Genomic DNA, 17412 nt, shown 5'->3' with positions numbered 1-17412 from the left:
ATCTGGTCTCCTGGTTGGACTCTTGAGAGAGGACCAGCCCAGTGTCTGTGGACACTCTTCGCACATTCACATGTGAGGCAACTCAAGAGTTCTCCTAAGGCAGAGCTGAGGGCTGCTCTGGGGCCCTGTATCATGCTGCACCCTCTATGTATGATATGTCATTTAATCCCCACATTTTCCTTGTGAGGGAAGTGCTATTATTATCTCTATTTCACCAAAGAGGAGACTGAGCCTGGGGAAGGTGAAGTAACTCGAGCAAGACTGAAGAGCTGATAAGTGCAGACCGCCACACCAGAGTACCCGAATGTTTGTCTGTGTACTGGTTTTCCCAGCCTGTGGCCAAAGGAAAATAATAAAAATAATGCAGGGAGTTTTTAAAAATAAAGTTTTTAGTATTCACTTGAAAGAATTGATATCTACTTTAAGATTTTTGAAATTTGATTTTTGGCATTAAAATACTTGCGTTTCGTGTGTGTGTGTGTGTGTGTGTGTGTGTGTGTGTGTGCAGTAATGATAATAGAAGATGCTGATGCTGAAACCTGGGCTCTGTGAACCAGCACCAAATTGAATCTTAGAGACAGAGTTTTGGGTGAAGTAGAAAAGAATAGCTTTATTGCTTTGCCAGGCAAAGGGGGCTACAGCAGGCTAATGCCCTCAGAACTGTGTGTGTCCTGTCCTGGAGGGGGTAGTGAGGACACTTATAGTCAAGGAGCGGGGTTTCTGATAAGGATCAGTGTACATGCAGAGCCTGCATTCCTTCAATCTAGAGATCATCTCAGGTGGTCCTGTGATTGTTATTGAACTGTGACCTTCTCTCTGGAATGAAGAATGCTTCCTCTGGTAGTTAACATCTTCCATTTGGTGGTGGTGTTGGGGGTTTTAGTTCTACAGAAGAGCTCAAAGATACTGTTCTGTGTATCCCTTGAGGGGGCACCAGGACCCTGCCCCAAGGCTGCGCTATTGTTTCTTGGTTGATCCTCCCTTGTCTCTGCATGCCCTCCCTTCCCTGATCAACAACTGTTTGAACCTGCCCTTTGGAACGCAGGGAAGGTCATGGAGGCTAAATGAAGCTTCTTTCCTACAAACAGGAAGATGAGGGACACGGGAAGGCTTTTGTGCCCAGGAACCCCACAGGGTCCTGCTCCGTTGCAATACCATTGGTCCCAAGCTGCATGCCATTGTTTTCTGAAAATTTTGTCATGAAATTCCAAAGTCCAGGACCCTGTCATCCATATGACACAGCTGATTAGGGTACCTTCTTCCTTTCTCTTTTGTGAAGATGGCCAGGGAACTATATGCACATTTATGTGCATGCATACACACAGATATATTTATGTACACCTATCTATGGAGGAAAGTGTAACATTAAATAAATTTTAAAGAAGCATTTCTGAGCTCCCTTGTGGATTCTGCTTCAGCTTTGTTGAGATACAATCTACTTAAAATTATGGTAACAATGACTGTTTATCTTATAATCACTGTGAGCTATTGAATCTTCCTCAATAGTTAATAATCCAGGGCCCCACTGCCCATGGTAAACAGATGGCATTGGAACTGTATTTTAACAGGACTGACCCAACTGCTTTCTGCTTCAAAGATACAGTGTATTTCGTCTCCTGGGTCCTGGACTGAAGTTGAGAACAAAGCTTAACTCCAATGAATCCCCATTCAGACCCTGACGAAGCTGGGTATGTTTATAAAACTATAATTTAAAATCTCTAAATGTTTGCATTTCAGATGGCATAGAAAAACACAAACCATTTTTCATCAAAACCTGAGCATGAACTTTCTACTTATTTTGAACAAGCAAATAAACAAACGTTTCCCTTTTATAAAAGGTCATGGGGCACAAAACATATTATGAAGAAAAACCACAGATGCCTTTATAAAAGTAAACAGATGTTAATCTATACACCCCTGACTTTGTGTCTACATGACATCAGTTCAATGAAACTGGTCTTGGTGATATCAAATTGTTGGTGGTGTTCTAATGACTAGTTCCCAGCGTTGTGAGAATGCGAAGTCTAAGGTATACATGAAGTCAAGAAATTGTTTCCCAGTTCCTTGTTCGCAATTCAAGGGTCTGATAGGGGAATGGAGAAAGCGTCCAAAGGCAAGCCAATGAGAACAGGATTCAGAGGAGAGGCCTCAGTGTGAAGGCCTTAAGCCTTATCTGACACTAGGTGTTGCATAAATAAAGAAATACCTACATACATAAATAACTTTAATTTTGCCTGAGACTGGCCTGGAGAACTCATTCCTTGACTAGAGCAATATAGTATTTTAGCAAGAGAGCCTGGTATGTCCAATCCAGGTACTTGGGTTTGAAACCATGTAAATATTCATCAGCAAGGAACTGGTTAAATAAACCAGGGTGCATTGATTCAAAAAATTCTATGTAGATGGTATACATTGATATAAAACTTATACAAGGTATATTGTCAAATGAAAAATGTTTTCTATTCATACCTATGTGTGTAAAATAATGTGATCTGACTTACATTTTTTAAAAGGATAAACCTATATATGTGTACAAATGATTGACCCTTTTTGGAAGGGTATACAAGACATCGTTACCAGTAGATAATTACCCTCAAGGACTGATTCATCCTAGTGTCACTGAATGCAAGTTTGTGTGCCTGACACACACGGGGAGGACAGACAATACCGAAATGTCAGAGTTTGGACCAGAGAAAGTTGTATTGCAGGGCCATGTGAGGAGGTGGGTGGCTCATGCCCCGCCCAAACCCAAACTCCCTGAAGGCTTTCAGCAAAGCGCTTTTGAAGGCCAGGCAAGGGAGGGGCGTGGCTCGTTGTTGCAAACTTCTTGGTGGAGGAATCCTTTGTTCCTCCAGCTGTCCACGTAGGTCAGGTCATGATGATCCTGCAAACCTCTAACAAGATAAACGTTATCTCTGTTCTGCACATTTTTTCTCTATATGAATGAACAAGTGTTACACCTTTAAAGATCAGAGCTTGGAGAATGGGCCATCCTGTATATTTCAGGCTATTAGCAACATTCTTAAACTCAAAGCAAAAGCAATAGAATACAAAGGTTAAAGTAAAAGAAACAGATCTAATATGGAGTCAGACTTGTTCCTCCCTATCCCAGTAGGAATGCACCCATTTTTTTTTCACTTTTTGCCTTGTACTCTTCTGTACAGTTTGAAAAAACATCCCATCATAAGCATGTGTTACTTTTATGATAAGTAGAAGGGAAATCATTAAAGACCAGGGCTTGAGGCTCATTTCTGAGATTGCTTCTGTGACACTAAGCTTTCTGAGTTTCAGTTCATCTTTCAGGGTTGATAAGAGGAACGAAAAGTGTGACACATGCCAAAGTCCTCCATACATTCTAAAGTGGGGTCCAGGTGTTTTCACCTCTTTTTTCAGATGGAGCCCAGGAGCCCTCGCTTTGAGTGTGACGGAGCCAGATGCCAGCAGTGACAGCTGTAGCTAAAGTTTTCTCCAAGCTGTTCCAGAAGGCCAGGATTTTCAGGCTGTACGTTCCCTCCGGCCTCTGACAACTGCCTGGACACGGCAGTGCTCCCCCCTCCTTCCTGGAGACACGTGGCTCTGTGTTCTCAGTGCAGTGGGAGATGCCTGAGTTATCTGGAAAGGGCAGGAGACAGCAGCAGAATGGGGCAGCTGTCTTCTGAGACATATGACTTCAGGCAACCTTGGTTGGCAAACACATCGCCTCATCAGGAAGGGAAACCCAGCAACTCAAATGCTTTACAAGGCCCCAACTTAGCTCACACTGTTTATTTGCGCTCTTAGTTGAATATTGATCACTAGGATCTAAATAATGACTCATGGCCCCATCTGACTCGAAGCCCCGCTTTATCTTCCAGGCAGGGAGGAAGTTCCCGCCAAGTGGGTCTTGGCTTTATTATGGTTTCTCTGCAGTCTGGGCCCCAGCACAAGCATGATACAGAGTCAGAGAGGGAGAGACACACACACAGACTCACATGCACTTATATACGTACACCACTCATATATGCAGACACACACACATGCACACATAACACAGTTACACTCACACACACCACTTGCACACACACTCACAATACACACCACTCGCTCACACCCACATACATTCACACACACACACCACTCACGCAGACATTCACGACACATGCAGCACTCACGTTCACACGCATACACCACTCACATCCTGACACACATATGACTCACACACTCATACACAGCACATGCTACTCTCACTCACAACATATTACACCCTCATACACACACTACACACTCACCACTGCATATACTATGAACAAACATTCCGAAATATGAGAAAACCGCTTATCAAAATAGAAGAGTCTTCTGGGCCAGTGAGTCAAAGCCTGTGGCCAAGAGCGATTTTCCCTCTAGATATCTAGGAGGGGCAACTGTAAACAATAACAGTGCCTTACGTAATGGCATTTAAAGACACCGGACAGGGCTTCCCTGGTGGCGCAGTGGTTGAGAGTCCGCCTGCCGATGCAGGGAACGCGGGTTCGTGCCCCGGTCCGGGAAGATCCCACATGCCGCAGAGCGGCTGGGCCCGTGAGCCATGACCGCTGAGCCTGCGCGTCTGGAGCCTGTGCTCGGCAACGGCAGAGGCCACAACGGTGGGAGGCCCGCGTATCGCAAAAAAATAAAATAAAATAAAATAAAGACACAGGACAATTCACTAAAATGGGGCTTGACCAGTTCTGCCACCTTTTGGAGCTGTTGTTATCCTTTCTGGGTTCTGCAGTTTAGTGTAGCTGTCAGGGTCACTTCTCACCCGCCGCCAATCAAAACCCTTTTCCCTAGAAGAGTTGAAAGGAGGATGCCCAGGATGGAAAGGTGGGGAGATGGCCCTGTTAACCAGGTAGGTCCAGCAGAGCTGATACTTCTTGGGAGAATGTCCTGGAGTTCTGGGAGGTGAGGCAGGGCAGGGCTGAGGGCCGGTCAGCACAGCGGGAAGGCAGGAGAGTCATCTTGGTGGGGCTCCTATGGGGATGGGCATCTGTTCCAGCCCACTAGGGGCTTGACCGTCCACAGCCTCCTGGCTGAGTTGCTCTCAGGCAGCAGGGAGAGACCCGATGAAATTTCTTCTACCTGAAGGAATCACATCAGTTGGAGTTGCATGTCCATTAGCGAGTCTCTTCCTTTCCTTCAAGGCCGAATGTTTTTGCATCTCCTTGTCTCTCTGAGGTTGTCCATGCCTGGCACCAGCAGGCAGTCAAACACTGTTTATTGCATGAAAGAAGGGAAACCTTCCTGATGCTGCAGTTCAGATATTTCTGTGCGGTTCCCTACATACATATAAAGAGGCTTTGGCCATCTGGTGGGCATGAAGACTATTATAATGTGCTTGAACATTACCTCACTGTCTGAATATCTTTTCTTCTTTATTTATGTGCACTTCCTTGGTGATCTCATCCAGCCTCAGGGCTTTAAATACTGGTTATATACTGACAACTCCCAAATCTATATCTCCATCCCGATCTCTCTCCTGAGTCCTGGGCTCCTATAGCCAGTGGCCTTCTGGGCACCTCCAACTGGATGCTTAATAGACATCCAACCTTAACATGCTCAGAACGACTCCTGGTTTCTCCCTGAAACCTATTTCTCCTGCAGGCTCCCCTCTCTCAGGATAGGCAGGATCTTTCTGGTTTCTCAGATAAAATTCTTGGATTTATTCTTGCTTTTTAAATTTCTTTCACACTTATATTTATCTCATCAGGGTGTCAGGACTACATGTAAAGTATCCCAAATCTGAGCACATCCTAACACCTCCACTGCTCTTTTTCTGGTCAGAGCCACCTACCATGTCACTCCGTGGATGACCAGTGTCCTGGCTGGTGTCCCCGTGTCCTCTCTTCCTTCTCTGCAGTTCGTCTTTTCCCAGGAGTCCTAGTGTTCCTTTAGAAATGTAAGTGAGATGAGGTCATTCCTCTGTTCCAAAACCACTAGTGGGTCTGCATCTTGCTTCAAGTGCACACAGGGTTCTACCCCTGTCTGCAGCGGCTACATGATCTTCACCCCATCACCCCACTTCATTTTCCACCCACTCGTCCCCTCTTTCCCTCCCCCAAATCACGCTGGATCCCTGCCGTTCTTCTCAGCACCAAGCAGATGATCCTCTCAAGGCCTTTGCTCCGCTGGTCCCTTTGCCTGGAACACGTGTTCCTAAATATTCTTATGACTTGCTTCCCCCTTTATTTCAAGTCTGCTTCAATGACCCCGTATTAGAGATGCATTTTCCAACCAGCCATACCGTCTCCATCCCTGCCACGTCCACTTATTCTCCATAACATTTATCCTTAATTTACAGGCTAGGTATACTTTTGTTTATGTGTTTATTGCCTAATTTCTCCTTCTAGAATGTAAGTTCCAGGAGATAAGGAACTTTATGGATTTTGTTTCCTTCTTTACCTCTAGTGCCTAGAACAGTGCCTGGCTTTCTGTAGATTCTTCATATATTCTTGATGAATGGAGGAAGGGAGGGAGGGAGGGAAGAAGAGAATCATGAATTCCATTATGCCAGAACCCAAGCACATGAGACTACGAGACATTAAAGCTGTATTTCTTAAATGTGCATGTCCTTTTAATCATGGACATGCAATAAGAAATACATTTTACATTAGGACGCAGTTGACAGGTATAGATATAGATACATTTAGTACATGGCTTGCACTATGTTTTCTATTCTTCTTAATTCTATGTTAACATTTTCCATTTTAGTTCCATAACAAAATACTGTTCTGGCCTCATTAAGCTGGTTTAACCACCAGCGGGTTATGAACAATGATTTGAAAAATGCTGTATAGAGGGACTGGAACGTCTTGATGGGGGATAAAAGTTAAAGTGCAAATGAAGTGATCAGTCATTACACTATCCTGTGATTTAGAAAATCAAACTGCTTCCTTTGTAAAAATATGGCATCTTTGTTAGAGTTGGGGAGAAAAAGGCCATTTTCTAGCATGGGTGATTTGAAGAGAGAGAGGCATGAGTTGGAGGCTGATGACAAGGTGTTTTCAAATTAAGATGGGGTTAAGAGACGCTAGGGGAGAGGGAGGTGCCAGGAAGACCTCATCCTCGCAGTGCAGAGAAGTTGGTGAGGACCAACTCTTCCCCTGTACTGTCCACATTTCAGACTGGGGCAAACCCAGTTTCAAACCCCACCTACCTCTCCTCTGCCCCACTGAAGGCTTTTCCCACCCTTCCCTTCAGGTGGAGACTGTGTGTACAAAATATAAGTCCTCTTCTGTCATCTACATCAGTGTCTTTCCCAGGAAGATGTAATTATTCTGGATTTTTCCATTCCAATGTTCCCTGCCAAACTGAGAGAAGACTGAGTATGTCATACTCGGGTTATCTCCCAGATGCAGACATGAGGCATTTTGGTCGGTCATACAATGATTGTTATCTGACGATGAACCTTTATTATGGGCCAGGCATTGTTCTAAGTAATGTACAACAGCTCTATGAGATGGTGGTGTCATTAGTCTCTGCATTTTACAGATCTGAGCCTGCTTAAGTAAATTCCTCAAGGTTACCTAGCTATTAAATGGTGCACTAGGATTCAAACTCAAGCAATCTGGCTCCTGAATTCTTGTTCTTACTGCTTGTTCTTAAAAATTATGATGACTGATATCATGGTGAAATTGGTGCCAGCCTGTTGCTTCATGAAGGGAAATGAGGAGAGATTCTGGGGCATTGATGATAGCCTGCAAGATTAGGGCCAGGGCACACCCCTAGTATGAGTCTCAGTATCCTATTTTCCCCTGAATTCAACTTTTGATGGAAGTACAATTAGCCAAGGCTAAAAATGGATTGTCTAATTCATAGATAGTGGACTGGCTGGAAACCTCTTTTGTTTGGTCCACTGAGTATTTAAAAAACTAGATCTTAATGCCTTTTGCTGGCTATGAACTTTCCTATTCATCACAGTCCCCACCATTCCTTTCTGTCCCCACTCTGCTCTTCACTTAGGTCACCTGCTTTGTTCCTGAAGGTAGTTTGTGTGTGTGCATGCGCCTGCCTCTGTGTGTGTGTGTGTGTGTGTGTGTGTTGCTGTCTTAAAATGAGATCAAGTGCCAACTGACTTTAATCTGCTCATACTCCCACCCTGAGGATTAGGAGAAGGCAAACTGGGCATGAATTTAGCTAGTACTCTTTTCCCAGTACTTCACATCTAAGTGAGCATGTATGGTTTTCTTTTGCTGGAGGAGAGCACACTGGGAGCACCAGACACTGAGGATCACCTGGTACCTCTTTTCCTGAAGTTGACTTTGTTACATGTGATCCAATAATAAGTGAGAGACTATTGAGGAAGGAAGTCGAGGTGATGGTAGGTCACCCACATAAAGCATCAGCTCCCAAGGGTGAGTGAGGGCAAGGAGATAAGCCCTCAGGTCAAGTACAGAGGTGTTCAGGAACGGGCCAGGAATTTGAAGCAGAAGGGAAGGAAGTGACGGGGGATTCAGTGAGAGTATTATTGGCCTGCCGTAACATGGCACTTGTGTTGGCAGCTTGCTGGACAGTTCTGAGACACGGGCCTTTACATTCGTAGAGTGTTTGGCTTCAGCTGATCATTAACACTTAAGTATTTAATGAGGCCCTACTAAGGGTCTGAATTCATTGTAACTGAATGAACTTTTACTATTGAAGGTCTAAGCTCTTAATGAACTCTGTGCAGAAGATGTTAAGGAGAAAAGGCCAGATCTGCCTATTATCTCTAATATCAGCTCATACTTAATCCCAGGCTCTTACGAGGGCCAACAGTGTTTCTCACTTTTTCTTTTTCAATGATCAGCACCATGCCAAGATATTATTTATGCCAAAACACAGAAACTTGATGCCAGAGTAAGAGATGGAAGGAGTTGGAGGAATCTTTTTCTCTAGAAAGATTTCAGAATGGAGAGATTCAGAGCAGCATAGACTTTTCTGTAGTCCAACAGATGGTTTGAATTCTGGAATTGTTACTTTCTACCTGTGTGTACTGGGCAGATACTAAAGCCCTCTGAGTCTCAGTTTTCTCATTTGTGAAATAAGGTGAATAGTGCTTATAGTACATAGAGCGTTATAGTATACGGAGCATTATAATATATATATATATATATATATATATATATATATATATATATATATCTCACACATATATAGTACATAGAACATTATAGTATATAGAACATTGTCATAAAAACTATTAAATGGAATAACACGTAAAATGATTAGTGCATGCCTAATATGTATTATGCATTCAATAATTGTAATTTTTTTTAATTAAAAAAAATTTTCCTTGGCCACACTGCATGGCTTGTGGAATCCTAGTTCTCTGACCAGGGATTGAACCCGGGCCCTTGGCAGTGAAAGTGAGGAGTCCCAACCACTGGACTGCCTGAGAATTCCCAATAATTGTAAAATTTTATTATCAGTGTTTCTTGAAATACTTGGAGGAAATCTAGATGGAGGTTGGTCTATGACCTATGACAAAACGATACTTTGTATGTTCCTTGCAATAGAACAGAAAGAAAAGTAAGAAACTCTAGCTGGCATTCCCAATTTTAACCATGATGTGTCAGACCACTTAAGCTACCAGAAATTGTAGACAATAGAGTCTGCAAAGCATGGGCTTTGATCCAAACAAGCTTGACCTTGATCTCTATTTATTAAGTCATTTTAGGGCTTCCCTGGTGGCGCAGTGGTTGAGAGTCCACCTGCCGAGGCAGGGGACACGGGTTCGTGCCCCGGTCCGGGAAGATCCCGCATGCTGCGGAGCAGCTGGGCCCGTGAGCCATGGCCGCTGAGCCTGCGCGTCCGGAGCCCGTGCTCCGCAACGGGAGAGGCCACAACAGTGAGAGGCCCGCGTACCGCAAAAAAAAAAAAAAAAAAAAAAAAGAATCTATTTATAAAAGGCTGCATTATAGTCCATCTTGTGGAAGAACTAGTTTATTTAACCAGGTATTATTTGAAATGTAGATTATTCCCATTTTTCATTTAAAAATAAAATTAGAGAGAAATTTCTTATATATTAATCATTTTTTCCATCTCTGGACAATTGCCTTTTGATCAGTTCCAAGAAGTGTAATTACAAAGTCAAATGATATGCCAAATTGCTTCCTAGAAAGGTTGTACCAGTTTACAACTCCGGTTGGCATTGTATGAAGATGCCTGTCTCACCATGACCTCAGCAACAGTGGTCATCATCCCAAACTCTGTTCTGCAAAATGATTTTGTCTATGAAAACTTTTTATTAGCTGACTGGAGACATCTTGAACAGATAGCAGTATAGTCCTACCCCAGCTTCTTATCTGGTCAAGGCTGAGTGAGGCTTAGAGAATTGTCTTAGGAGTTCAGATTTCATACCAGGTTGACGGGACCACGAGACTGGAAACACACCATTCATTAGAACAAAGGGTGAACTCAGAGCTGTTTTTACATTGTCTTAATTGAAAGACCACTGGCAACTTAGATTACCACCATCTATAAAATGGGGACCTTTATGTCTGTTCCTTGGAGGGATTTTGAGTAGAATTTAATGGTGAGTTGATGTATCTGGATGTCTGCAGAGCTGCGCATATTACAACAGTCACCAGCTAATTACTACTATGTGTATAGGGGGTATAATTGAGTGGGAGAAGAGAATTAAACAGCTGGTAGTAGCACCTTTTAGCAGAAAGTAGGAGCAGCATGAAGTAGATGTAGCTGAAGTAGGAGTGGATCTTGATGGAGTGATTATTCGGAGAGCACGGGTAAATCTCTACAGCAACACTCACACTCCCTCAATTAGACCACATCAAGCCCCAGCTTCACCTAGAATGTTGGTTCTTAAACTTTTCTTGTGTCAGAATCACCTGGGGTGGGGGCCTTGTTTTTTTTAATTATTATTTTTTATTGAAGTATAATTGATTTGCAATGATTCAGGTGTACAGCAAAGGGATTCAGTTATATATATAGTTTTTTCTTTTTCAGATTCTTTTCCATTATAGGTCATTACAAGATATTGAATATAGTTCCTTGTGCTATACAGTAGGTCCTTGTTGTTTATCTCTTTTATATACAGTAGTATATATCCGTTAATCCCAAATTAACAGATTTGGGGGGTGGGGACTTGTTGAACCATTGTTGAGTCCCACTCACAGAGTTTCTGATTCAGTAGGTGCATTTGGGTCTGAGAATTTGCATTTCCAATAGGCTTCCAGGTGACAATGATGCTGTGGTCCAGGGACCACACTTTAAAAACCACTGTCTATAGTATCCCCTTGCAGCAGTTTAGCTATCATTAAATTAAACCACCACCTGCTGTGGATTTGTGTTTTTTCAATGGGAGGCCACTGGCGTCTGCATACCAGCAACATTAAGCTTCACTAAAAAGCAGTCTTTTAATTATTTCTTCAGGACATGGTGTTGTGTCTTTGGAAAATGTAAATACAATAAGTATACCTCTCCTTGATCCATATCTTCATCTGGTGTACACATGTAGTCGAATGTGTATTACATGGGCATGCCCAATATTGCAAAAAAGGAATATATTCTAGCCGGTATTAGAATCAGCTGCTGTTTTTCAAAGCAAAGCTATCCAATTTAACAATGATTGACAATGAAAAGTGAAATTCCAGCCTCATTTCAGGCAAATGGAGGATCTCCTGTTTCCAAGGGTATATCTGTGAGAACTCTGGGTCTGAGTGGCCTGGGAAAGATAAGGAGACATTTCATAATTTCAGAGGGGACCTCAGCCCATAGACACAGAGCTGTGGTCATTGAGCAGACAGACCTGTTTGGTTCATCCCTGTTCCAGGGAAATGGCTCCAATCCAAACACATGAGCAGGCCAGAAAGTAGGATTATGTAATCACCTGGAAGCACAGCCTGTCACTGCAGCTGTCGGAGGAACCTGTCACAGTTGGTTTGCCAAGGACCCAGGGCCAGATGCCTGCCCTAGGAGGATGCATTCCCAAACTGACACCTGGGCCTCAGGACAGCCAATGAGATTCCACCAAGCAGAACAGAGGGGCCCAAGTTAGCCAGTGTGTTCCAATGAGAAAAACCCATTCTCTGTAGGAAAGGACGAATCCCCACAACAGGGGGTGGATGTGGAAAGGAAAGAGGTGCAGGCGTCTTATTAGGTAACCGTCTCCAGCCATGTCTTACCAAGCATGCGGCATTCTGATGCTATTCTCCGGGAACCCAGATGCATCTGAGACATTTCCTTCCCAAGTTTACTTTTTAAAAATTTTAAACTCCTATTGAAGGGAGGGAAACAAATGTCCTCATTCAATAGAGATTTATTTTAGCAGCAATGGAGGATTAACTTGTGATGAGGTCATTCCGTGTGAAACAGAATTCTGAAAAAGAGTGAGCGCTAGGGCCTAATGTAGATATGATTACATTCTTCTTGACTTAAATCATATTAGAAGGATGGGCAAGAAGAAGGGAAAGAGAAAGGAGATTGGAAGAAAAGGGAAGAAACAGGATGTCAGTTGAGCTTTTTAATAACTGATTGCAAATAGCTATTGAGCTTGGAACTACTTCTTTCTAAAACTCTGTGTGTGCGTGTGTGTGAGAGAGAGAGAGAGAGAGAGACTTTATAATGATTACACATTCTGGGTGTGTCATGCATTTGTATATTTGCACAAATGCCTGAGACCTGGTCTTAAAAATGAATGAGCAATATTATTATTTTTAATGGTATTATTGTGTATTCAGGATGGAAGCATCACATGCAAAAGAGAAGTCCATCCACCATGTTTACTTACCTCTGAGGGTGTGCACACTGAATGTTGTAAGGTACCGAGAGGTGATTAAAGCTTGTGGGGAAATGCTGGATCTGTCTTGGAAATAAACCATGCTGATTTGTTCTAAGAGAGTAAGAGACTTCCCTGAGCTTTCAAGAGACAGTCTGCATTAGACAGTGTGATTTATGCTACACCGTAAGCTGGCTAAGGTAGAGGCAGCCATCCCCCCCAGTTATTAAAGCTGTTCATTTCTCCTTAGTACCCTGTGGTGCACGGGGTTTCCATGGTAAAAGAGAAAATAGCTGTTTTCCCTTCTATGTCTCTAGCCTGGGGTTCAATTTCCACATCCATCTGAATAATACAGAGCTCAGAGAAACAGAGGCACAGGAATTTAGATCCTCCTTGACTTGGAATATGAGGAATTTGCAATGTAGAATTTTTTTTAAATTTATTTATCTTCAACTTTTTTTATTTTCTCCTACCAAGAAGCAGAAGGTAGGATGTGGTTTAAAAATTCATTGCCAAGAAGCAGCAGTGACCTGGGTTCTCCCAGTTCAGCCGTAACTCATGGGCAATAAAACAATTCACAAGGGAAACCAGGAGACTTGGGCTTCTTGAGTATCAGTGAAGGAATCCATGGCTGGCCCCTGTACCCTTGGATTGATGTGTTGGCTTGTCGGTTTTTCTAGCTTCTCTGCAGCATCCCAGTTGGATAAAAGGAAAAGAAAACAATTTCATCTCTATTTTTTGTGTCGACCTGTACAGAAGCCCAAAATACTGATGGTGTGTTCTTTATCTATCCTATTTGCTGGGAATGAAAGCAATTGCGTTTTCACGGTGAAATTAAGATGGAGAGAGAAGGGTACACATGTGCTACCCCAGGGACATTGACATGGAGGTTTGAATTTGGGCCTGGGTGTATCTCAGTTTAACACAGAGGATTTCCTTATCTAGGGAGAGTGGAGGGCCATCAAAATATTTATGTAGTCTGTTGATGTTGGAGGGAGATGTTTACTGCCATGGGACAAGGTCATTAATCTTATCTCTTGGTTCCCTTCCACTGAGTCATGTTTACTTCCTATTTCTGTCAAGATCTGTCTTTATTCCTGCATTCCAATCCTCTTCTCTCTCCAGGTACATTCACTTATCTGCTTTCACATGTGGACCTAGGCTGGTCAACCCTGAACTGGCCTCCTGTCCTATAAAGGAAGGATGGAAGCGAGACCAGAATCCTGCTAGAGAATCAAGGTCTCTGCTGTGAGGCGCTGTTCTCACGTCTCATCTGACCTGTCCCTTTGAGTCCTGTGTGTCTTCAGGTTCCTCCCTTCCTGATCTCTCACTACCGTTCACCCTCTTCTCTAGTTTCTTTATAAATACATGGAGTACACATACTACATTCACATCACGTAGAGTGACAGTTTGGTGGAGGCTTTAGGGCCAGCTGTTTAGTTAAAATCCTAGCTCTGTCTACACACTGGCTGCGCAGCTTTGAGCAGTTACTCCACCTATGTGTGCCTCGGTTTCTTCACTGTAAAAAGAAGATAATGGAAGGACCTAACTCACGTGACTGTAGTGAGACTTAACTGAGCTAAGACACTTAAAGTGCTGGGAAAGGCGTTTGGCACACACTAAGTGCTATATATGCATTTATGGTCATTATAGTTCCTGCTGCAATTATTTGACCTTATGCATCTTATTTAATTATTAAAGCTGCTGTTCTGCTTTCAGCGTGTGTTTCTTTCAGATTATCTCTTCGTTTGCTTCCACACTGCAGCCTGTGCTGCGGTGTTTCAGATTACAGTTTCTCACCCTGATTCAGCGTCCTGGTTATCTAAGAAAACAGATTTTGATTATTCTGGAGAAACTGTACTTTCCCCGTTTTTACCTAAAGTTCTCAAGGTTGGAGGTTATGACGCAGGTTGGGTTCTCTGGAAGCAGAAACTGAGCCTTATATTGATTGGGTTAGACTATTGTGGGATGTTGACTAGATATAGACACCTGCAGCAGGGCAGGGAGGAATTTGGATTGGACACAAGGAGAAGGCAAACTGTGTGATTCAGCTGGCAAAGCCCCAGCTAAGCCTACAGGCAGCTGGGGAATGCATATGGCCCTTGGAGTGACCCAAGTCAACTCAGAATATCCTGGCCTTTATATTCCTATACGGATAAGCCCACTTTGGGAAGGATGAGCCCTTGGACGAGGCAAATCCTGAGGAGCTGGCAGCTGGGGGATCTCTGCTGCTTGTGGAGGGTTCTGGCAGTGCAAGTCCACAGGTTCAATTCCCCACTAAAGGCTGCAGCCTTCCCAGGAAGGCGTACTACAACATCTCTTTGTAAAGACTTCACAACTTGGCCAAATGCCTTTTACTGAGGTGGGTTGGGGAAGAAAAGGAGGTCGCCCAAGGGTAAGGGATAATGCTGAAGGACGGAAGGATGGCTGGGAAGATGGATACACAGAATGGAACAGAGGTTTATGTTTTTATAGGAAGCGGGTCTCAACAGGAAAGAGAGGAAGCCAAGTGGCATCTTTGTATGGGAGGGACTGACAGCAATCTGGGGGGTGTTGAGGAACCTCTATAGAAATATACCATTTCCACTTGCATTTTTTTTGTTTGAGGCTTTGGGAAGTTGCTAATAGAAACTGTGGTGGGTTTAGAGTGATCAAGCCTCTTTTTTTTTTAATATTTATTTATGTATTTGCACTGGGTCTTAGTTGCGGCCCACGGGATCTTCATTGCAGTGTGTGGGATCTTTAGTTGTGGCATGCAGGCTCTTAGTTGTGGGATCTAGTTCCCTGACCAGGGATCGAACCCGGGCCCCCTACATTAGGAGCGCAGAGCCTTCACTGCTGGACCACCAGGGAAGTTCCTGATCAATCCTCTTCATCAGCCCGGACTGAGGGGTTTCCCAGGATGCTTGCCTTTTAGTACACAACTTGGGTCCTACGTGGGTTGATACCAGGTCTTTTCCAAACCACCTCATGGAGTTACAACTGAAGCCATGGAATAATGGAAGAGCAGAGGGTTGGGAAACCATGGGCAGATATTTTTCTGTTTAGAGTGACAGGGAACAGAGGCATTATTGGTGGTTCCTGCAGCGCCTCACATGTACTTGGCAGCTAATAAATATAGATCAAGAGGAAACTGAACATGAGGGCGATGAATCAAAAGAGAAAATGATTTGGAACAAACTGCTGAGGACAGGGAAGGAAGAGTAAAAGAGGCAATAAATCTAGGATGCATACCAGAGCCAAGTGTCATAATGCACCCGAATCCTTACAATGTCAGAGGGGTCAGGCCAGGTCGTGAGCCAGTGTCTTTGGTCCAGATCAGGGTGTTCCTGTGCCCACGTGTATAATGGAACAACCCTCTCTCTGCACGTGTCCTCACCTCATGGATTCTGGAATATTCTTTCCTTCCTTCCGTCCTGCTCACTCACCAGAGGGGTGATAAGTGTTTCAAAGGTAGTGAGAAGCCCAGTTCTACTCTCTGGCATATCTACCCCTCCCCCCTCCCAGAGTGACTGAGTCTCTCCTAGGACCGGACATGCTGTCGGGCTGGTTCGGAAGTTTGGGACTGGGGAGTCGGGTGGGTGAGGGTGGGTTTACCTGCTTCAGGGAGTGCATGTCTAGGGGTTCCTTCCTCCAAGTCCAAGACCCAAAGGGTTTGGTGGGAACTGATCTTGTCTCTGTATTGCAATGAGAGAGACATCTGCTTACCTTGTTTCCAAACTATGGACTGTGTTCCAGGAAAGGCTGACAAGCTGATACGGTTCACTAACTGTGACCTTTGGACTTTCTGGCCTCATACAAGCCATAGTTCACACTCAGTCAACAATTACGTTTCCAGTGAAGAACTGGGCTCCCCCCCAAGAACTCGCTCTTTGTAGCCAAGAGGCTGGTGCGTCACGCTCGCTTCCCTGTACTTTATGGACAGGTTGCCTTTACTTTTCTAACACATAATCTCAGTTATGAGAGTTATAAAAATCTCTCAGTTATGAGAGAGTTACCACCTCTCCCCCCTTAGACTAATGCCTCTACAGGTTGACTTTTTTTTTTTAATCAAAATAGGGGTGGAGATATCTTTTTCAATGTATTTTTCCATTATATCTCCCAATCAGTAGACACCCAAAGAATATTCTCTGAGTATTCAGAGCTGCTCAGGTTCCACAATATACATAGAGCCTGGAGTTCAGGAGGTGCTCAATGAGAATTCTTTGTGTACGCTGTAAACTGCTCCACATAATGTTTGGTGAATGACTCAGTGGATGAATGAGGAAATTCAATCACAAGTGAAAAGATAGTGATCTCAACGATTAATACCTCCTTGTAACCCTTGAGTTCATATGACATTTGTGAGACAATCCTATATTATTTTCTCTGGACTCCCAACACACTGTTCACCCTTCAATGATGCTAATTGCAGCTTAGGGAAACAAGCAGATATGATCATCTGTATCTGACATGTGACTTGGAAGAGGGTGCTGAAGAAGGAAAAGAAAGAAGATGACAAAGAAGAAAGGCAGATTTCCTTACCTGAGGTCTTGTCCCTTGTCCCCCGCCCCGCCCCCCGGCCACCTCACCACCCACTTAAGCCTGTCACTGGCATCCCAAGTTGGATCACATCTACCTGCTTGCCCTTAACTTTTAGGCCTCCAGTGACTTTGTCTCCTCCTCCACCTGGAGCAAACAGC

This window comes from Hyperoodon ampullatus (assembly GCF_949752795.1).
Source record: "Hyperoodon ampullatus genome assembly, chromosome: 8".
NCBI lineage: Eukaryota > Metazoa > Chordata > Mammalia > Artiodactyla > Ziphiidae > Hyperoodon > Hyperoodon ampullatus.
This window is presented reverse-complemented; position numbering follows the sequence as displayed.